The 23591-nt window shown below is 44.6% G+C and overlaps 1 long non-coding RNA gene across 1 annotated transcript; it reads left to right on the forward strand.

Annotated features, from left to right (window-relative positions):
* The first annotated feature begins 775 nt into the window (after window positions 1-775).
* On the forward strand, window positions 776-3331 carry LOC109888608 (uncharacterized). Its single transcript, XR_002255157.2, has 4 exons — window positions 776-1256; window positions 1486-1535; window positions 1707-1841; window positions 3119-3331. It is a non-coding gene; the product is annotated as an uncharacterized LOC109888608 (long non-coding RNA).
* The last annotated feature ends 20260 nt before the right edge of the window (window positions 3332-23591 follow it).

A 23591-nucleotide genomic window follows, 5' to 3' on the forward strand; every position in this document is an offset into this window, starting at 1 on the left:
CTGGACTTTGACTTGGCCATTCTAACACCTGGATATGTTTATTTTTGAACCATTCCATTGTAGATTTTGCTTTATGTTTTGGATCATCACGGCCTCGGGGACGAAGGACTTTGTGGTGGGGGGGTTGTGTAGTGACCCGCACAGACAGCTGTGTGTTATGTGTTAGGCTAGTAGGTGGTTGTGTTGTACTTACCAGTACCCAGTGTTCGTGGAGTCCGACATGCCAATCAACCTGGTATCTGCCAATCACTTGAATGCCTGGAATGTTCTGATGCCGGGCATCCTGGCGGTTGGCGGAGTGGCGTGGAGGGGGGTTGGGCAGGGGGATGGAGCATTGGAAGTTAAGACCAGATTTAGCCTTTGTTCTCTCTCTTACGTCTGGGCTTCACAAGAGAAGGTCACGATTGGCTTGTGGGTTATCTTTCATTTATTTGGCGTGGGCTACGACCAAACAGTAGCCTGTGTAAAGTTGGTTTAATAAACCGTCAATTCGTAAACTCAATCCTCTGTCTGGACAATTGTTCCTTTATGATCTAGTCAGGTCATTACAATACTTTAAATGTAAATATTTATTTATCATAACAAACCGATGCATTTTTAAATACATTGTGGTTAAGGTAGAGTATGATTTAATTTAATAATTTAATAATAATTGTTTTAACACCAATCATAGTCAAACTATCACAAACTGTTTGACTTGAAAAAATACAAAACAATTTTCTTGTAATTTTTTTTTTTTTTTTTTAAGAGCCGTTTGGGAGCCAAAAGAGCCGGTTCTTTTTGTTGAGCTGAGCCGAACGAGTCGGCTCACTGAAAAGAGACGGAATGTCCGTCACTAATTTGACATGTGACTACAGCTTGTATTGAATTGTGGGTAGTATCAACCCTGCAAATGACCATGTTGTTCACTTGTTCCCTCGAGCTAAATCTAGGGCCGAGGGGCAACGTTAGAGCAGGTAGCCTAGTGGTAAGAGCGTTGGACTAGTAACCGGAAGGTTGGAAGATCGAAAGCCCCAGCTTCTGTCGTTCTGCCCCTGAAAAAGGCAGTTAAACCCACTGTCATTGAAAATAAGTATTTGTTCTTAACGGATTTGCCTAGGTAAATAATAATAATGCACAATGGCAGCACATTCTGATTTCACCCCAGAACGGTAGGTGTCAGTAATGCCCATTGCCTGTCTTGAAAATAAAGTATTCTACCTTTGACAACAATGCTACAAAAATGATCCAGAGGCTCAGAAATCTTTTAATCGGAGGTAAGCCACAGCTAGATCTCATCACATTGTGTATTTAGTGCAAGTGTCACTTATTTCAAGTTGCCAACACATTTGAAGAGTTTGCAGCCTGTCGAACTGCCTAAGGACACAGCTAACGTTAGCTAGCCAGGTGGCTTGTTACTATAGTTTGCTGACATTGTATGTTGGAAATGGAAGACTCTTTAAAAGCAAGTTATTACTCTTAATTCACCTTATCAAATGTCCACAGCATGATCTGCAAGCAAAGCTACAGTTGTGTTACGGTGAGATTGCAAAGAGGTTAGTGGCAGCTCATTCATGTCTTTAATGTTTGATGATAGCTAAGAATCAATTTAGGCAGAACGTTTTCAGCAGGTTTTGCATGACACTCAGATGGGATGGGAGGGGAGGAAAGGATGGTGTTTGTACACTTTGTAAATGCCACAATCTTTGTTACAATCTTTTCTGCAGGACCCTACCACCACCCAAACTTCCTGTTGGGCCCAACCACAAGTTTGCCTTCAATTACTATAATGGCAGAGATGGGTGTAGAGAGTCTGCACCAGCAATGGTTGTGATGTCGTGTCAAAAGGCCTTGACTGCTTGGTAAGTGGTACATAATAAAGGCTATGACAGTGGAACAAGTGTTGGGATTCCTTCTCTGGCAAACTGGGTGGAAGTTGAGTGCATATGACTACTTTACTGCAGTCCCACTTAGATTAGACTGCATTAGTCTCTTGTGAAAAATGTCTCACACAGACACACTACTCACTCACACAGACACACTACTCACTCACACAGACAGACTACTCACACAGACTACTCTCCCTCACACACACAGACTACTCTCCCTCACACACACAGACTACTCTCCCTCACAGACTACTCTCCCTCACAGACTACTCTCCCTCACAGACTACTCTCCCTCACAGACTACTCTCCCTCACAGACTACTCTCCCTCACAGACTACTCTCCCTCACAGACTACTCTCCCTCACAGACTACTCACACACACAGACTACTCACTCACACACACTCCTCACTCACACACACACAGACTACTCACACACACACACACACACATACACTCACACACACAGACTACTAACACGCACTCCTCACTCTCACACACACACAGACTACTCACACATACACTCACACAGACTACTCACACACAGACTATTCACACAGACTCCTCACTCACACACACTCCTCACTCTCTCACACATACAGACTACTCACTCACACACACAGACTACTCACATACACACACACGCAGACTACTCACACACACACACACACACACGCAGACTACTCACACACACACGCACGCGCAGACTACTCACTCACACACAGATGACTCACTCACTCACACATACACACCTCTCACACACACACTACTCCCTTCATTGGCTTACACACTCTCGCATACAATCATCATATACGCTGCTGCTACTCTTATCATATATCCTGATGCGTAGTCATCTTACCCCTATACATATATAACCCTCCCCCTCCAGTATCCCTCCACATTGTAAATATGGTATTGGCACTGACCCTGTATATAGCTTACTTACTTTCTTGTGTTCATATTTCTTGTGTTTTTGTTCTATTTTACTTTATAGTATTACGGATATTGATTACTGGATTGTTGTAAGAAAGTCCTTTCACTGTACTTGTGCACTTGACAATACAACTTAACTTGCCTACACAGACACCTAATTCTGTAAATGGCCAATCAAGCAATATTTTTGGATCATAGTAAATATTTTGGACAGTATTATACAATATCGGTGTGCATTTGATTTAGCTAGAGAATTAACTTCCTACTGTATCTTCTGAGTGATGTACCAACATTAACTTATGCTTTCATTCCCTTACAGCCAAGTTCTGGAGGTGCCAGCAAAGCGTCCAGTCACACCTGGAAATGTTCTCAGTGAGCTAACGCTGTCTACAGATCAGCCATACCTCTGAACATTATTTTTTTTTTTCCTGACTTATTGTAGGTCTGACAGCAGAGCACGATGTTGCTATCACTATTGTTCAAATCTTGTAAAATATTAAATTGTTAATAAATTATGTAATGTTTGAAGAAATGTTTTGTAATGACCATGTTACTAGGATATTTACTTTGGGGGTCAATCACAGTTTTGGGTATCTGGTTAAAGGTAGACTCAGCGATATGGCGTAGATGCAGAAAGTAAACAGCATAGTGGGTCAACTTCCGCAACAACTAAGAGCGTTGAAGCGCGAAGCTCAACTTCTCTGCTGTTTGGTGCCCTAGCTACCACACTGTGAACTGTGTTATGCGAACCCATGCACATGCGCAGATGTGTGATAGCGAAGTGTTGCGGTGCTGCTCGTGGCAACTTCATTTCAGTGAGTCTACCTTTAATATCCCCAAAGTAGCTCATCATTATCAGGAGTCGACTCAACCATTCATGCATGTAGTCTGCTGCATATTTTTCACTCCCCCAACCTATAGTACCAGCATGTTCTCTCATTGTGACAGCATCATGTTTTTTCCCCCTGTACTCTTGCTGGATTTGTTTACATGATCAAGTGTAGCAACTTTGAACCTCCCAACTTTTGCCCCAAACAGCCTTATGAATTGTACTTTGTTTTGCATTTGTTCTGGCTTTGAAGTCAACATGATCTTAACTGTAACTATATTTTTCCTCAATGCCAAGTTAGCTCCTGCAAGCATCTGGGTTCTCTTAAATTGTTCAGTGGAAGGTGCAGAATAGGTTCGTTAGGACCAAACTCTGCAATATTACATGCGAATAGACCTTAAGGAAATTAATTGAGGATTGATTGAAGTGGCCACAAATAGATCATTGTTCTAACCTGACCCAGACTACATAGTCTGACATAAAAGGCTTAAAGGGGTAATCCGCAGTTGAAACGATAACAAAGCGTTTTCCTTGCTGTTACGTACGCCTCTAGGAAAAGGGAACGCAACACCCTGCTCCAACTCATCTCCCCGTGGAGTGAAAGAGGTATGGGATTGTTGGTGCGAGTAAGGATGACAAAGGCAGAGAATTTACCGTTTACTGGGAATTTATTCCTTCACACGGTAAATTTGGGGAAAAGGGGCTGAACGGAACCAAAGCAAAGAAAGTAAATGTCAAAGCCCCCTCCTACCTTAACTGCCTACCCACTACTCACCTAACCTACCCTCTCCTACCTTACCTGCCTACCCACTATTTACCTAACCTACCCTCTCCTACCTTACCTGCCTACCCACTACTTACCTAACTTAGCACCACCTGGTGTGCTAACCAAAATACAGGGGGTGGTCCACCCAGGTCTTACCTAGTGTGTATAGACAGTAAATACTACTGGTTATGTATGCCCGCAGGCCTCTTGCCTAAGCACTCCCTAGGTGCCTCCCCCCTGGGAACAAATGAAACAGAACAAACAACGTCAATAATTTTAAAAAACTGCATCCTATTGACCTACACAGGACATACTAATAAGTTCTCTCAGCAACAACCAACATTGGACAAACTAATAATCTCTCTCTAACAACGGAACACTGGCTTTTTCTCGCTGGAGAAGGAGTCTAATGGGATACAGCTGTATCCTCTGACGAGTGGGCGTGGTCAGCTCCAATTAGCAATGGGGCCGACCAATCAGCTGCTTGGGGGAATTTCAGGAATCCATCCTGAAACATACACAAACAAACAAAACCACAACACAGAAAATGGGGAACGTAACACTTGCCCCTGTTTTAGTAAAACACTGATGGATAGGGCTGGAGAAATGTAACCACTCAAATTCATATTCATTGCATGCATAGCTCTGTCTGACCATCCATGATTTAAAAAATTATAGTTTTAACCATGTTTCGAGGCTACATGTTTGTTTACATTTACTTTTTTCACAATTTGTTTAGAAAAATAATTGTATATTTTGGGTTCTGGGGCCTGTTGCACAAAAGTAGAATTAAGACATCCGGGATAAATGACTCAGCTGAGCTCAATGAAGCCAAAACATGTGCGTCCAGGCTTAATTGGTTGCACAAAGACCAAGCCAGGATGAGCAGACACGGATTCATTAAGCCAGGTGAAACCAATCCTGGATAGGTGCGCGCTCACGGCTCACTCAAATAGACCCCGCCACAGATCACAGATTAACTGATTTACCATGGCAACTAGAGCCGCGTACTTTTCCCGGTCGGAAGCACAAATCCTCATGTAGGCATACGAGGAGGTAAAAGATATAATTAAGAAGAAAGGCAACACCGCCACAGTGATAAAGCAAAGAGAAAAAGCGTGGCAAAGTATTGCAGACCGCCTGAATGCGTAAGTAGTGCACAATTACACACTCACCGCTCCGCTGAAACATCACAATTACAATTTCAAATATTTAATTCACATCTCCAAAAATGCAGTTGTACTGTAATTATGAAACGGTAATTTTTTTTATTGAAATGCACTGCAGATATGAGTGAAATTGTGTAAAGTAACTCCATCACACTGTATAAAGCTATGATACATTTTTTGATATTTTTACTGAAAACAAGACAAAAATACCAAGTAATTTTTTGCAGTGTGACTCCATTAAATGTGTGTGTGTGTGTGTGTGTGTGTGTGTGTGTAGATTAAACATGAACGGGCCAAAACGGACATGGCAGCAGGTCAAAATCAAATACAAGAACATTCTGCAGAATGGTATGGTCCCTGACTAATATTTAACAAAGCACAAGCATATATTGTACCCAGAAGGTGCCTGCTCACACATTGTCTGTACTGTTTTAGCAGTGAAAAAGAATACCCACAGACAAGGCACGGGTGGTGGGTCACCAAAGGCTGACCTTACCCCAGCAGAGGACATGGCCTTGGAGCTAAATAAAGGCAGGCCCGTCTTAGAGGGGATCCCTGGGGGGAAAGAGACGAGCATAGGTTCCTCCCAAGATGCCACCCGCTTCATTCAAGGTATGTCCTTCCATCTCTACATGGGATACAACCACATTCATATTGAATCAATTTGGACTGTCTGACTTTGGTTTACCTATTGCCTTGCAGTGTCTGGCAGCACTGTGTTCCTGTTAGAGCCACCAGCACAAGCACCAGACGATGCTGATCCAGTGAGTACTCCATCAAAGGCATACTGTAGGCCTGGCATGTCTTGTCTACTAGCTTCAATATGAATCCGATTAAATGTGATAGGGTGAAGGCCCCAGTGCAGCAGCAACAGCACATGATGGAGACGATGATGAGGAGGAGACCATCTCTCTGGATTCCAGAAGGCATGAGGTATCATGTTAAGACTGTGAAAGTACTATTTACTCTACAATGGTGAGGAGTCCTCATCAAAATCAAAAAATCTAATTTCTTTTACAGGACCCAGATGCTATACAGTGGGAAAACCAGCCTGGCAACATAGTGCGTATTAATAAAAGGACACCACATCCTGCCAAATTCCAGCTGCGCTAATTGTATTGTGTTCACAGAGCTCACAAGCTATCAGAAAGTTGTATGGCAACCACCTCCGGCGCCAAATAGAACTGGCAGACATAGACATTCAGTAGAAGAAGAAAAAGGTGGAAAATCTTGCACTGGAGTTCGAAATAAAAAAGAGGACAATTAGGAAACTGGACCTTGAAATAAAAACTTGAGAGGGAGGTGAGATATGCCTTCAATGTACACTGTATGCTAACTGTAACACAAATGTATTAATCATTATTTTTCTTTCCTCCCCCAGCTCCAAGAAGATGACACAGCTCAAAATAAAAAATTAGGTATATTCTCGTAAAGTCAAGTGAGCCATGACATATGAGCTCTTATTGTGAGCACACAGGACGGTGGCATCTTTATAAGTTTTTTTTAATTTTCCCAGCAATCAGTACAACCAAGTCATCGTTATAAGGCATCGCCCTCTTTTGCCCACCCCCCCAGCACCAGGTGTGGCCACTAGCCTATATGAAGTCCCAAAATTGTGTGTTCCTTTCTGCTCTGACAATGGCATGCCCATTCGTGCGAGATGTGGTGGATGAAGAAGCACTTGTGCTGAGGAGAGCCTTCAGGCGAGAAAGGGTCTTCAGGGACCGGTTGGACCCACTGGCCTTCCCTGATGACCATCTATATGAAAGATACAGGTTTTCTGCAGATGGCATCAGGTATCTATGCAGACTACTGGGTCCCAGGATTAAGCACCGCACTGCACGGAGCCATGCACTGAGTGTGGAGCAAATGGTTTGTGTGGCCTTGCGCTTTTTTGCTAGTGGAGCCTTCCTGTACTCAGTGGGGGATGCAGAACAGCTGACCAAGGCCACAATTTGCCGCACAATAAGGAGTGTGTGTCTGGCTATCAAAGCATTAGCAGATGTCTTCATCTCCTTCCCTGGCCACAGAAGACTCTGTGACATCAAAGAGGAGTTCTATAGGATTGCAGGTAAGAGGATCTACAAATTACAGGACAACTGTTAACACATAGTAGGATACTCATTACTTTGTGACCGGTTTCCCCAATGTCATTGGTGCAGTGGACTGCACACACATAAGGATAAAAGCCCCCTCAGGTGCCCATGAGGCTGATTTTGTGAATAGGAAATCCTTTCACAGCATTAATGTTCAGGTGAACATAACTTTTTGATATTGTCCATTGACGAACACTCTGCATTGCCAGTGATGTGCATTGATTGGTGTAATATTCCTCATCTTATGATTTCAGATGGACTGCAATGCTGACTGTGTGATCAGCAATGTTGTGGCAAAATGGCCTGGCTCAGTCCATGACTCCAGAATCTTTCGGGCCTCTGAAATCTATCAGTGCCTATCACAAGGTAAGCCACACAACCCCTATTTATAACCATCATGGCTGTGTCAAGAATATCACTGTGTTTATGAGGTAGTAATGATGAGATTTTGTGTTGACAGGTGAATTCTCTGTTGTGTTGCTGGGAGACAGGGGGTATGGCTGCCAGCCTTTTCTCCTGACACCTTTCACAGACCCCCAGGAAGCACAGCAGGCCTACAACCATGCCCATGCCAGGACCAGGGCCAGAGTTGAAATGACCTTTGGCCTCCTGAAGGCACGCTTTCACTGCCTTCACAAATTAAGGGTCAGCCCTGTTAGGGCATGTGATATTACTGTGGCTTGTGCTGTCCTCCACAATGTGGCCTGCCTGAGGAAGGAGAGGGCCCCCAGAGTGCCACCAGCCATGGACTGGGACAATCCGGCAATCTTCCCTGATGACGACAGTGGTCTGCTGCTGAGGGACCAATATGTGTTGAATTATTTTAGTTAGTATGTGTGCTTTCAATTTTGGTTAAATATGTCCTGCGGTGGCAGAGGAATTTGGGTTTTTTTGGGTTCGTTTTTTGACGAATTTGGCCTCTTATGATGTTTGCGGTATACTGTGTGTAATACAAGGCTGCAGGGAGGCTACTGCATCCATTCATTTGTCTGTTCAGTTGATGTGTATGGATTTGTCCTGCATTTATTTTAGTGTGCAGACATGCAGGGTGTGTTATATACAGACCTTTGAATGTGTATGTATCATTTTGTATAATATGCTTGGATTCTGTGCTTTCCATCTTGTAGAGTCACTGTGACTTCAGTTTCAAAAGGAGCTGATGGTTTACCTGCTTTGTTTTGTCCTTATTCAATAAAGGAACATAATGTTACACATTGTGTTTTTATATTCATATGGAATGTGTATTTGTTTATATGACAGAGTACTAGGGCCACACTGAAGAAAAAGGATAAAGTCATACATTTATGAGGCTGGTTCTTTCTGCAAAAAAGCTACATATTGTTTTTACAGTTTTGATACTTATGACAATGTGATACTTAATATTCTGGCACATCAGCATGTCTTTGTTTATGAAACCATACTGAAGTACAATTTCACAATGCCCCACATCTGTCATTTTAACAACTGTCCTTTAAAACAACTGGTTACAATATTATGACTTGTTTTTTTCCCCCTCTGTGGCCCTAATATTCTATCATTTTATATATAGCCTTATAGTCTATGGGAAACTAAATTATCTAATGATAGCAACATCTAAAAATCATTTTTTATCCAAAATCATTGAAATTAATGATCACAAACGTTTAAATAATAACAGTGGGTCTAGTTATGTGATAACAATGTATAGTGAGCAGTGAAATAACTATTGGTTTCCATTTGTGGTGACTGCTGACTGACATTAGGGATGAGCTTAAATAGATCCTGGAATTTAGCCTGGTCTGGAGCAGGCTAGCTCCACAGAATAAATCTCCATGGTAATTTATACCATAACATATCCTCCTGCCCCCTATCCATCTTTAGTGCAACCGGATTACGGATCAATTGAGCCAGGATCACCAAGATATCCTGGCTTAATCCCTTATCCTAGTTTTGTGTAACAGGCCCCTGATGGTGTACGACAGTTGAACTAAGCTCAAGAGGCTTTTATAAATAATCAATACATATCAAGTCTAAGAATGGAAGTAGCAACTGCAGATTTACCCTTTTAATATCCAAAGTTACAATGTATGAGAAATCAGTTTAGTAGAGTGTTGAGTCTCATTATCTAGTGACATGGGAAAGATCTCAATTGCATACTCCTCTTACCCTCTCCTCAAATCCCATTGGAGGTGGTCAGAGGGGCGGGACCTCTGGCTTTCTCATCCAATAGGTTTTGAGGAGAGCAAACGTGAGGCGTATGCAATTGAGATCTTTTGTTATACTCTGCTAGCTGATGTCATGGGAACATTGCATTAAATGGTGTCCTGCCTTGTTCATTGTCCGCCCCGGCTCAGTTGATGTCACGGCACATGAACGCAATGTCTAAGCAGGGACTATCGCGTAGAGTAGGCCAGAAGGCTGAACTGAAAAACCTTTTCTGAAACTTAAGCCTATATTAAACTTAAACTATATTTTTTTTGCTTTTGCGGCACCGCCATTGGTTATGTGCAAGGATGTTTATTTACATCGTGATTTCCCCAAAAAACAGTACTGCCGCAAAAGTATACTCAAATGATGGGGGCCGCTAACTAGTACTGTCCCATCAATGGAAAAATCCCCATTTTGAACTGATAGCTCCTTATGTAGGGGGACTTTCCAAACTCATGAATTCATCAAGCCATTACACACAAAACATACATTTTCCACTCAGTTAATTAATTATATGATTATCTTAATTGTACATTTGCAATCGACTTCTCATAACTCCATATAGCACCATAATATAATACATTTACATAACCCCACTGCTACTGTCATGGTGTTTTCCAATACATCCATTCACATGGGTGTTCAATTCGGGACAGGCACTACAAAGCCAGCCCAATTGCCATAGCTTGCGTCCTTATTCCAACATTCTCGGAAGCTACAGAGACGGAGAGAGAGGAACAGAAACAAGCAAACAAAGTACTCAAAAACATTGATAAGTACAATAGACATCACTTAAATTAAACATGAAATCTTATCTGTATATTCTTTATACCGTACCAAACTGTATCTGCAGGGAGGTAAGAATGTGTGTTATGTATGAACTGAAATCGCTAGATTAACTTGTGTCGACCCACATTGCTAACGTAGCTGAGTAGGTGTGTTAGCTTACTAAATGCTACCCATGATGGGCTTCTCCATCACATTACCTTCCTCCTCTCCTGCGGCGACCATGTTCGGGAGCCGTTTCTTTTCCTGCCTTGTGACAGACACAGAACCAGAAGGGCTGGAGTTTCAGATACTGCCTGGTGATGAGAGCATTCCAGTCCTTCATAATCTGGATTCAGGTCAGGGATCTGGTGGGAGCTTGGACTCATATCTCCCTCACTAGCTTTAAGCACCAGCTGTCAGAGCATCTCACAGATCACTGCACCTGTACACAGCCAATCTGTAAATAGCCCATCCAACTATCCACGTTTTGAAGCAAGGTTGGTCAGGGGAACCGCGATGGTGGAGAACTGGGAAATGAATCTCTGGTACCACCCTCCCAGACCTAGGAAGAACTTAATCTGTATCTTGGTTCTGAGTCCAGGGCTGTTCCTGATGGCTTCCACTTTGTCCACCTGAGGCCAAACTTCACCCTTACCCAGCTGGTAATCCAGGTACTTTGTCTCTTGTTTTGCACACTCACACTTCAGGAGGTTAAGCATGAGGCTCGCATCATGGATCCTCTCCAGGACTCTGCTAAGATACTGTATGTGCTCCTCACAATATTCTTTATCCCCTTACACTGTGTATAAGACAGTAGTTTTGGAATTGTTAGTTAGATTACTTGTTGGTTATTACTGCATTGTCGGAACTAGAAGCACAAGCATTTCGCTACACTCGCATTAACATCTGCTAACCATGTGTATGTGACAAATAAAATTTGATTTGATTTGATTTGACAGGACTGGCTGTAGAGTGTCCAAGTAGGTAGCACAGCAGTCATCACAGTCCTGGAGGACCTTGTCCATCAGCCTCTGGAATGTCGCAGGACCCCACAAAGCCCGGGAGGCAGTGTAGGCCTTAGACTGTTTGTCCAGGGGAACCTGCCAGTACCCTTTGCAGATATTCAACCTGGTGATGTAATGAGCTCTACCTATTTTCTCCAGTATGTCATCAATGTGGGGCATGGGGTATGCATCAAACTTGGTGGTGGCATTCACCTGCGGACACGCAAAGAACCATCCTTCTTTGGGATGATGACAATGGGGCTCCTCCATTCACTTGACGATGGCTCGACAACATCAATCTTTATCATATTGTGGACCTCTTCCTTGAGGGCTACCACCAGCCTCTCAGGCACACGGTAAGGATGCTGGCGCACAGGGTTCTGGTCAGGCTTAAAACTGATGTGTTCCAGGGTCTTGGTTCTTCCTGGCTTCTGACCTGTGGACGCCTGAGGCACCTCTCTGTAAGCAAAAAGCAGGAAGGGTTACCACTTATACCAGTCTTTGCCAGTGTCAGCCACAAATTTCCTCAGCATGTTCTTGAGCGTTTGATTGAACCTCTGCGAGCCCATGTTTTTGGGGATAGTAGGGAGTGGTCCTCAAGCTTTTGTTGCTCAGCTGTTGGTGGAGCTGAACCGCCAGTCGCAAGATTAAGTTTGTCCCTTGGTCGTCAGGATTTCATCTGGGATTACTACACAAGAGAAGTGCTGAACAAGAGCACTGATTATTTTTGTAGTGGTTATGGAACGGAGTGGTAAGGATTCAGGGAACCAGGTGGCATAGTCACAGAACACCAGTATGTACTCGTAACCTGTGCTACTCTTCTCCAAGGGTCCAACAATGTCCATTGCAATTCTCTTGAATGGGGTAGAGATCACTGTCAGTGAACAGAGGAGCTCGGTCAGACCTACGGCCAGCACTGGTTTTCTGGCATGTTTGCAGTATGTTTGCATATCAGTATAAATGGAGAGGGCCAAAAGAAACGGGAGCCTGAGGTAAGTCTTAAGTTGCCCTAGTGGTTCCCAAACTTTTTATAGTCCCGTACCCTTCAAACATTCAACCTCCAGCTGCGTACCCCCTCTAGAACCAGGGTCAGTGCATTCTCAAATGTTTTTTTGCCATCATTGTAAGCTTACCACACACACACACACACACACACACACACACACACACACACACTATACGATACATTTATTAAACATAAGAATGAGTGTGAGTTTCTCTTCCCACGAGCCGGGTTGTGACAAAGAGCTCTTATAGGACCAGGGCACAAATAATTATTATTATAATAAAACTAATCAATAATTTTGCTCTTTATTTAACCATCTTACTTAATAAAACCCTATTGGTTCATTGAAAATGCTGAATAACTCCCCACAGGTTAATGAGAAGGGTGTGCTTGAAAGGATGCACATAACTCTGCAATGTTGGGTTGTATTGGAGAGACTTTCCATCTTAAATCATTTTCCACACAGTCTGTGGCTGTATTTAGTTTTCTGAGAATCCACTCTCACATAGGTACATGGTTGCAAAGGGCATCAGTGTCTTAACTTTTTATGGCTGCAGGGGCAGTATTGAGTAGCTTTGATGAAAAGGTGCCCATTGTAAATGGCCAGCTCCTCAGTCTCAGTTGCTAATATATGCATATTATTATTAATGTTGGATAGAAAACACTCTAAAGTTTCCAAAACTGTCAAAATATTGTCTGTGAATATAACAGAACTGATATTGCAGGCGAAACCCTGAGGAAAATCAAAACAGGAAGTGGCTTCTATTTTGAAAACTCCATGTTCCATAGCCTCCCGTTGCTGGATTTAAAGGGATATGAACCAGATTCCTTTTCCTGTCGCTTCCTCAAGGTGTCAGTCTTCAGACAGTTTCAGGCTTTTATTTTGAAAAATGAGCCAGAACGATAACATCGCGTCAAGTGGTCACATGAGTTTGGCTTGTGCAACAGAGTTTGGATAGGTATTGCTTTTCCCTCTCCTACTGTGAAAGACATTTGCGGTTGATATATTATCGATTATATATTTTATAAACAACCTGAGGATTGATTATAAAAAACGTTTGACATGTTTCTGTGGACATTATGGAAACTATTTGGAATTTGACTGTGTTGTCGTGACCGATCTTTCCTGTGGATTTCTGAACATAAAGCGACAAACAAATTGCAGGTATTTTGGATCTAAAAATAATCTTTATGGAACAAAAGGAACATTTGTTGTGTAACTTGGAGTCTCGTGAGTGAAAACATCCGAAGATCAAAGGTAAACGATTAATTTGTTTGCTTTTCCGATTTGTGACCGAGCTACCTGATGCTAAGCTACCTGATGCCATTGTAAATACAACCCATATTTATGCTTATTTATTTTATCTTGTGTCCTTTAACCATTTGTACATTGTTAAAACACTGTATGTATATATATATATATATATATATATATATATATATATATATATATATATATATATATATATATAAATAATATGACATTTGGATTGTCTTTATTGTTTTGAAACTTCTGTATGTGTAATGTTTACTGTAAATTTTTATTGTTTATTTCACTTTATATATTCACTTTATATATTATCTGCCTCACTTGCTTTGGCAATGTTAACACATGTTTCCCATGCTAATAAAGCACTTGAATTGAATTGAGAAGCATCGAGAGAGAGAGAGATGCATCGAGAGAGATAAAAAAAATAAAAAAATAACCTTTATTTAACCAGGCAAGTCAGTTAAGAACAAATTCTTATTTTCAATGACGGCCTAGGAACAGTGGGTTAACTGCCTGTTCAGGGGCAGAACGACAGATTTGTACCTTGTCAGCTCGGGGACTCGAACTTGCAACATTTCGGTTACTAGTCCAACGCTCTAACCACTAGGCTACCCTGCCGCCCTGATAGAGAGAAAGAGAGAGAGATGCATCGAGAGAGAGAGAGAGAGAGAGATGACCAGAGGGTGTGGCCCACAGCAGGAAAGGGTGGCCACAGCACTGAAAGGAGTGATTGAAAAGGCTTCTTCTACTTTCCCCAACACACAAGTTGTTATCTCCACCCTGCTACCAGAAAAAGACTTACACCCTGCCACAATACAGTGGGTAAACGCAAGTATTTCCCGTGACTCTGCCTCAAAACCAAATGTTTTCCTGGCCCACCACTCCACCCTGGACTTGAACAGCCTCTATGACCAAGTCCACCTCTACAAGGCAGCAGTGCCCACCTTCGCCCGGACTCTAAAGGACATAGCTCTCAAACGTATCCCCAACACTTCACACAGGAGCAACAGATCAATAGAGACCCCACCCAGACCAGCGAGACACCCTCCAAGACCTGCAGGACCCCCCCCCTGTACCTACGCCAAGAGGACTTACATCCAGACCACAGCACCCCCAGACACATCCACACCCCCACCCCAACCAATCAACACCCCCCCCACGAGAGCGAGAGAGATGCATCGAGAGAGAGAGAGAGAGAGAGAGAGAGAGAGATGGATCTTGGGAGAGAGAGCTGCATCTCGAGAGAGAGAGCTGCATCTCGAGAGAGAGCTGCATCTCGAGAGAGAGATGCATCTCGAGAGAGAGCGAGAAACTCAGAATACTTGACAACGAGGACTCTGAGTCGGCTAATATAAACCTCTATAAGTCCGGAACAGTACTTGTACAGGGTAACCCCAAACAGTTTCAGCTGGACTTTCACCAAATTAAAGAATCAGCCCAGCAGGAGAAGCTCTCCCTTGATAAAGATACCCCCACCCCGAGCGGGTCAGACCAGACCTCTTCATTATGTAACCAAATCAAATTTATTTATATAGCCCTTCGTACATCAGCTGATATCGCAAAGTGCTGTACAGAAACCCAGCCTAAAACCCCAAACAGCAAGCAATGCAGGTGTAGAAGCACGGACGAGCAGCCCCCAGCAGAGAGTCAATCTCCCAGCACAGATTACTACTCCCTCATTGAAATGAAGGATACATTCACCCAGCTGGAGGTAAGGCAGGTGGAGCTGGAACAGCAGGTGATTACACTTCAGTCAGCACAGAACTAGACAACAGTCCAGCACAACAACACCCCCTTAACCAGACCCGGAATGCTGGAGATGGAGAGAGACATGCCTGCACTTTGGACAGTGGTGAGACAACTTCAACAGGAGAAAGCGCAGGATCAGGAGAAGAACAGAGCACTAGAGGAGAGGATCAGACTGCTGGTGGAGGAGAGGTTGAGGGGGATGGAGGAGAGCGTGAGGGGGATGGAGGAGAGGTTGAGGGGGACGGCGTGTGACAGAGAACAACCCACTAGAGAGGTGGCCACCCCCACAGAGAAGCCAGCAGAACAGCCCACCTCAGCAACCGACAAAAGTCTCGACACCACAGCAGAACAGTCCACACCAGACCCTGACCATAGAGTCGACATCACAGCAGAACAGACAAATGAAGAACCCCAAGCCCAGCGGCTCTCACCCCCTCTGAGCACCTCCCCTGTCGGCCACCCTGATAGCCCTTCTGACAACCCCCCCACACCCACTGAGGACAAACACAAGACACAGATTGTTCTCCTTATGGACTCAAATGGGAAATATATAGAAGAAATTTTTTTTTTCTCCCAAACACAGTGTGTCTAAACTCTGGTGTCCAAACACCTAGGCTCACCCAGCCACATAATAATACACACAGGCACAAACGACCTGAGAGCACAGCAGGAAAGGGTGGCCACAGCACTGAAGAGAGTGATTGAAAAGGCTTCTTCTACTTTCCCCAACGCACAAGTTGTTATCTCCACCCTGCTACCATGAAAAGACTTCCACCCTGCCACAATACAGCGGGTAAACGCAAGTATTTCCTGTGACTGTGCCTCAAACCAAATGTTTTCCTGGCCCACCACTCCACCCTGGATTTGAACAGCCTCTATGACCAGGTCCACCTCTACAAGGCAGCAGTGCCCACCTTTGCCCGAACTCTAAAGGACATCGCTCTCAAATGTATCCCCAACACTTCACACAGGAGCAACAGATCAATAGACACCCCACCCAGACCAGCGAGACACCCTCCCAGACCTGCAGGACCCCCCCTGGACCTACACATAGAGGACCCACGCCAAGAGGAATTACATCCAGACCACAGCACACCCAGACACATCCACACCCCCACCCCAACCAATCAACACATCAACCATGCCCACACCCCATTTAGGCCCCCTCAGATCAGACCTATGCCACTCCTGCCCACCCCATGCACCCCACCCCCGCAAAGAGGGCCTCAACACGGAAGCCACACATACGCCCAGGTAGTGAGCGGGCAAACAGTCCCAACCCCCACTCTCACACTCGCCCAAGCCAATGGCATGTACCAGATGCTCAGCAGGCTCTGCTCACACTTACTGGCCTGAGGCCAAACCACAACCAACAACATTGGACACTCTATGGAACAAAAAGCCTTCACTATATAATCCTGGAATATCCAAGGCCTGAGGTCATCTGCCTTTGGCCTAAAGAGCAGAAATCCGGATTTCACCAAAGAAATCGGTAATACAGACATTGTCATCCTGCAAGAAACCTGCTATAGAGGAGACGGACCCACTGGTTGCCCTCTAGGTTACAGAGAGCTGGTAGTCCCATCCACCAAACTACCAGGTGTGAAACAGGGAAGGGACTCAGGGGGTATGCCAATTTGGTATAGAGCAGACCTAACTCACTCCATTAAATTAATCAAAACAGGAACATTCTACATTTGGCTAGAAATTCAAAAGGAAATGATCCTAACAGAGAAAAATGTCCTCCTGTGTGCTACCTGTATCCCCACACTAGAATCCCCATATTTTAATGAAGACAGCTTCTCCATCCTGGAGGGGGAAAAATGTCAAGAGATGAAACAAGAGAAGAGTCCCCTCAACCAGCTGGTTCTGAAGCTCAATTCTGCTCTACATGTGTTATTTGGAGTTTCTTTGCACTTGCAATAGTCTTGCAAAACTCTGCATGCAGTATTTCGATTGGATGTTTGTCCCATTTGGTAAATTAATTATTAGAGATTGGACCCCATACTTCACTGCTCTGGACCCAAGGAAAGAACTAATAGAACTAATAAATATCCCCCAAAAAACTAAAGCTAGTCTAGCCTGCTTCATGAACAGCTAGTTAACTAACTAATAAAATACAGTGGGTGGTCCACCCAGTTCTAACTAGGGTACTTAGACAAAGTTTTCCTACGGGTAATGTATGCCCATGGGTGACTTGGCTTTGTACTCCCTTTTCCCACAAACAAACAGTCATACACCACAACAATACATACTCACATAATAACGGACAAATGTGACATGTAGGTGCAAAACAAAAGAGAGATGTATAAATCCAAAGAGAGAGAGTGACAACTGACTGGGTTTTTAAACCAAGGGAAAGGGGATATGATTGGGTAAGGGAAAAGGAGCAGGTGTGTCTTCAGTGGCGACTGATTGGCGACTGATTACTGCCACATGTGACTAGGGCAGAAGGAGAGAAAACAAATGCACACAGGATACCTGTATCCGTAACAAGTGTAGTCAGCTCAGCTATCCCCATTGAGACCGTGTCTGTGCCTCGATCTAGGTTGGGCAAAACTAAACATGGCGGTGTTCGCTTTAGCAATCTCACTGGAATAAAGACCTCTATTCCTATCATTATTGAAAGAGATTGTAATGTCTCACATCTCAAAATAGGGCTACTTAATATTAGATCCCTCACTTCCAAGGTAGTTATAGTCAATGAACTAATCACTGATTATAATATTGATGTGATTGGCCTGACTGAAACATGGCTTAAGCCTGATGAATTTACTGTGTCACCTCCTGGTTACACTAGTGAACATATCCCCCGCGCATCCCACAAAGCCGGAGGTGTTGCTACCATTTCCGATAACAAATTTCAATTTACAAAAACGACTGCGTTTTCATCTTTTGAGCTTCTAGTCATGAAATCTATGCAGCCTACTCAAATCACTTTGTATTACTACTGTTCACTAGTGTAACCACGGTGGCAGCTCCGGTGCGGGACGTGGACCCCACTCCAACAAAGTCTTAGTCCACCTGCATCGTGTCCTTTGATTTGACCACCCGATGCTACAGGAAGGCCATAAAGATCATCAAGGACATCAACCACCCGAGCCACTGCCTGTTCACCCCGCTGTCATCCAGAAGGCGAGGTCAGTACAGGTGCATCAAAGCTGGGACCGAGAGACTGAAAAACAGCTTCTATCTCAAGGCCATCAGACTGTTAAACAGCCACCACTAACATTGAGTGGCTACTGCCAACACACTGTCAATGCCACTGACTCTACTCCAGCCACTTTAATCATGGGAATTGATGGGAAATGATGTAAATATATCACTAGCCACTTTAAACAATGCTACCTTATATAATGTTACTTACCCTACATTATTCATCTCATATGCATACGTAGATACTGTACTCTATATCATCGACTGCATCCTTATGTAATACATGTATCACTAGCCACTTTAACTATGCCACTTGGTTTACATACTCATCTCATATGTATATACTGTACTCGATATCATCTACTGTATCTTGCCTATGCTGCTCTGTACCATCACTCATTCATATATCCTTATGTACATATTCTTTATCCCCTTACACTGTGTATAAGACAGTAGTTTTTTTTGGAATTGTTAGTTAGATTACTTGTTCGTTATTACTGCATTGTTGGAACTAGAAGCACAAGCATTTCGCTACAATCGCATTAACATCTGCTAACCATGTGTATGTGACAAATAAATGTGATTTGATTTGTGATTTGATTTGATTTGGCGACGCTCGCCGCCGACCTTGGCTCTGCTCACACTTACTGGCCTGAGGCCAAACCACAACCAACAACATTGGACACTCTATGGAACAAAAAGCCTTCACTATATAATCCTGGAATATCCAAGGCCTGAGGTCATCTGCCTTTGGCCTAAAGAGCAGAAACCCGGATTTCACCAAAGAAATCGGTAATACAGACATTGTCATCCTGCAAGAAACCTGCTATAGAGGAGACGGACCCACTGGTTGCCCTCTAGGTTACAGAGAGCTGGTAGTCCCATCCACCAAACTACCAGGTGTGAAACAGGGAAGGGACTCAGGGGGTATGCCAATTTGGTATAGAGCAGACCTAACTCACTCCATTAAATTAATCAAAACAGGAACATTCTACATTTGGCTAGAAATTCAAAAGGAAATGATCCTAACAGAGAAAAATGTCCTCCTGTGTGCTACCTGTATCCCCACACTAGAATCCCCATATTTTAATGAAGACAGCTTCTCCATCCTGGAGGGGGAAAAATGTCAAGAGATGAAACAAGAGAAGAGTCCCCTCAACCAGCTGGTTCTGAAGCTCAATTCTGCTCTACATGTGTTATTTGGAGTTTCTTTGCACTTGCAATAGTCTTGCAAAACTCTGCATGCAGTATTTCGATTGGATGTTTGTCCCATTTGGTAAATTAATTATTAGAGATTGGACCCCATACTTCACTGCTCTGGACCCAAGGAAAGAACTAATAGAACTAATAAATATCCCCAAAAAAACTAAAGCTAGTCTAGCCTGCTTCATGAACAGCTAGTTAACTAACTAATAAAATACAGTGGGTGGTCCACCCAGTTCTAACTAGGGTACTTAGACAAAGTTTTCCTACGGGTAATGTATGCCCATGGGTGACTTGGCTTTGTACTCCCTTTTCCCACAAACAAACAGTCATACACCACAACAATACATACTCACATAATAACGGACAAATGTGACATGTAGGTGCAAAACAAAAGAGAGATGTATAAATCCAAAGAGAGAGAGTGACAACTGACTGGGTTTTTAAACCAAGGGAAAGGGGATATGATTGGGTAAGGGAAAAGGAGCAGGTGTGTCTTCAGTGGCGACTGATTGGCGACTGATTACTGCCACATGTGACTAGGGCAGAAGGAGAGAAAACAAATGCACACAGGATACCTGTATCCGTAACAAGTGTAGTCAGCTCAGCTATCCCCATTGAGACCGTGTCTGTGCCTCGATCTAGGTTGGGCAAAACTAAACATGGCGGTGTTCGCTTTAGCAATCTCACTGGAATAAAGACCTCTATTCCTATCATTATTGAAAGAGATTGTAATGTCTCACATCTCAAAATAGGGCTACTTAATATTAGATCCCTCACTTCCAAGGTAGTTATAGTCAATGAACTAATCACTGATTATAATATTGATGTGATTGGCCTGACTGAAACATGGCTTAAGCCTGATGAATTTACTGTGTCACCTCCTGGTTACACTAGTGAACATATCCCCCGCGCATCCCACAAAGCCGGAGGTGTTGCTACCATTTCCGATAACAAATTTCAATTTACAAAAACGACTGCGTTTTCATCTTTTGAGCTTCTAGTCATGAAATCTATGCAGCCTACTCAAATCACTTTGTATTACTACTGTTCACTAGTGTAACCACGGTGGCAGCTCCGGTGCGGGACGTGGACCCCACTCCAACAAAGTCTTAGTCCACCTGCATCGTGTCCTTTGATTTGACCACCCGATGCTACAGGAAGGCCATAAAGATCATCAAGGACATCAACCACCCGAGCCACTGCCTGTTCACCCCGCTGTCATCCAGAAGGCGAGGTCAGTACAGGTGCATCAAAGCTGGGACCGAGAGACTGAAAAACAGCTTCTATCTCAAGGCCATCAGACTGTTAAACAGCCACCACTAACATTGAGTGGCTACTGCCAACACACTGTCAATGCCACTGACTCTACTCCAGCCACTTTAATCATGGGAATTGATGGGAAATGATGTAAATATATCACTAGCCACTTTAAACAATGCTACCTTATATAATGTTACTTACCCTACATTATTCATCTCATATGCATACGTAGATACTGTACTCTATATCATCGACTGCATCCTTATGTAATACATGTATCACTAGCCACTTTAACTATGCCACTTGGTTTACATACTCATCTCATATGTATATACTGTACTCGATATCATCTACTGTATCTTGCCTATGCTGCTCTGTACCATCACTCATTCATATATCCTTATGTACATATTCTTTATCCCCTTACACTGTGTATAAGACAGTAGTTTTTTTTGGAATTGTTAGTTAGATTACTTGTTCGTTATTACTGCATTGTTGGAACTAGAAGCACAAGCATTTCGCTACAATCGCATTAACATCTGCTAACCATGTGTATGTGACAAATAAATGTGATTTGATTTGTGATTTGATTTGATTTGGCGACGCTCGCCGCCGACCTTGGCCTAGTAACCCTCACCAAGGACCCCACTGGACTGAGGGGCAGCTCAGGACTGAGGGGTAGCTCGGGACTGAGGGGTAGCTCGGGACTGAGGGGTAGCTCGGGACTGAGGGGTAGCTCGGGACTGAGGGGTAGCTCGGGACTGAGGGGTAGCTCGGGACTGAGGGGTAGCTCGGACTGAGGGGAAGCTCGGACTGAGGGGAAGCTCAGGCAGGTGGTTGGATCTGGCAGATCCTGGCTGGCTGGTGGTTCCGGTAGATTCTGGCTGGCTGGTGGTTCCGGTAGATCCTGGCTGACTGGCGTTCCAGCAGATCCTGGCTGACTGGCGGTTCCGGCAGATCCTGGCTGACTGGCGGAATCTGGCTGACTGGCGGATCCTGGCTGACTGGCGGATCTGGAAGATCCTGGCTGACTGGCGGATCTGGAAGATCCTGGCTGACTGGCGGATCTGGAAGATCCTGGCTGCTCCATGCTGACTGGCGGCTCTGGCTGCTCCATGCAGACTGGTGGCTCTGGCTGCTCCATGCAGACTGGCGGCTCTGGCTGCTCCATGCAGACTGGCGGCTCTGGCTGCTCCATGCAGACTGGCGGCTCTGGCGGCTCCATGCAGACTGGCAGCTCCATGCAGACTGGCAGCTCCATGCAGACTGGCAGCTCTGGCTGCTCCATGCAGACTGGCAGCTCTGGCTGCTCCATGCAGACGGGCTGCTCCATGCAGACTGGCAGCTCTGGCTGCTCCATGCAGACTGGCAGCTCTGGCTGCTCCATGCAGACTGGCAGCTCTGGCAGCGCTGAACAGGTGGGAGACTCCGGCAGCGCAGTAGAGGAGGAAGGCTCTGGCAGCGCTGGACAGGCGAGGCGCACTGTAGGCCTGATGCGTGGTGCTGGCACTGGTGGTACTGGGCCGAGGACACGCAAAGGAAGCCTGGAGCGGGGAGCTGCCACCGGAGGGCTGGTGTGTGGAGGTGGCACAGGATAGACCGGACCGTGCAGGCGCACTGGAGCTCTTGAGCACCGAGCCTGCCCAACCTTACCTGGCTCGATGCCCACTCTAGCCCGGCCGATATAAGGAGCTGGTTTGTACAGCATCGGGCTATGCACCCGCACTGGAGACACCGTGCGCTCCACAGCATAACACGGTGCCTGCCCAGTCTCTCTAGCCCCCCGGTAAGCACAGGAAGTTTGCGCAGGTCTCCTACCTGGCGTAGCCATACTCCCTGTGAGCCCCCCCCCCCCCCCCCACAATACATTTTTGGGGCTGACTCTCGGGCCTCCATCCGCGTCGCCGTGCTGCCTCCTCATACCAGTGCCTCTCCGCTTTTGCATCCTCCAGTTCTTCTTTGGGGCGGCGATATTCTCCAGGCTGTGCCCAGGGTCCTTTTCCGTCCAATATCTCCTCCCAAGTCCAGTGATCGCTGCTCCTCCTGCCGCTGCCTGTCACCACGCCGCTTGGTCCTGTTAGGGTGGGTGAATCTCCTCCTCTGAAGAGGAGGTGTAGCAAGGATCGGACCAAAATGCAGCGTGGTAATTTTGATACATGTTTAATGAACGAATAAACATGAACAATATAAAACAAGAAACGTAACGCGAAAACCTAAACAGCCTATCTTGTGCAAACAAACACAGAGACAGGAACAATCACCCACAAAACACTCAAAGAATATGGCTGCCTAAATATGGTTCCCAATCAGAGACAACGATAAACAC

The sequence above is a fragment of the Oncorhynchus kisutch genome, linkage group LG4 (assembly GCF_002021735.2).
Source record: "Oncorhynchus kisutch isolate 150728-3 linkage group LG4, Okis_V2, whole genome shotgun sequence".
Classification (NCBI taxonomy): Eukaryota; Metazoa; Chordata; class Actinopteri; order Salmoniformes; family Salmonidae; genus Oncorhynchus; species Oncorhynchus kisutch.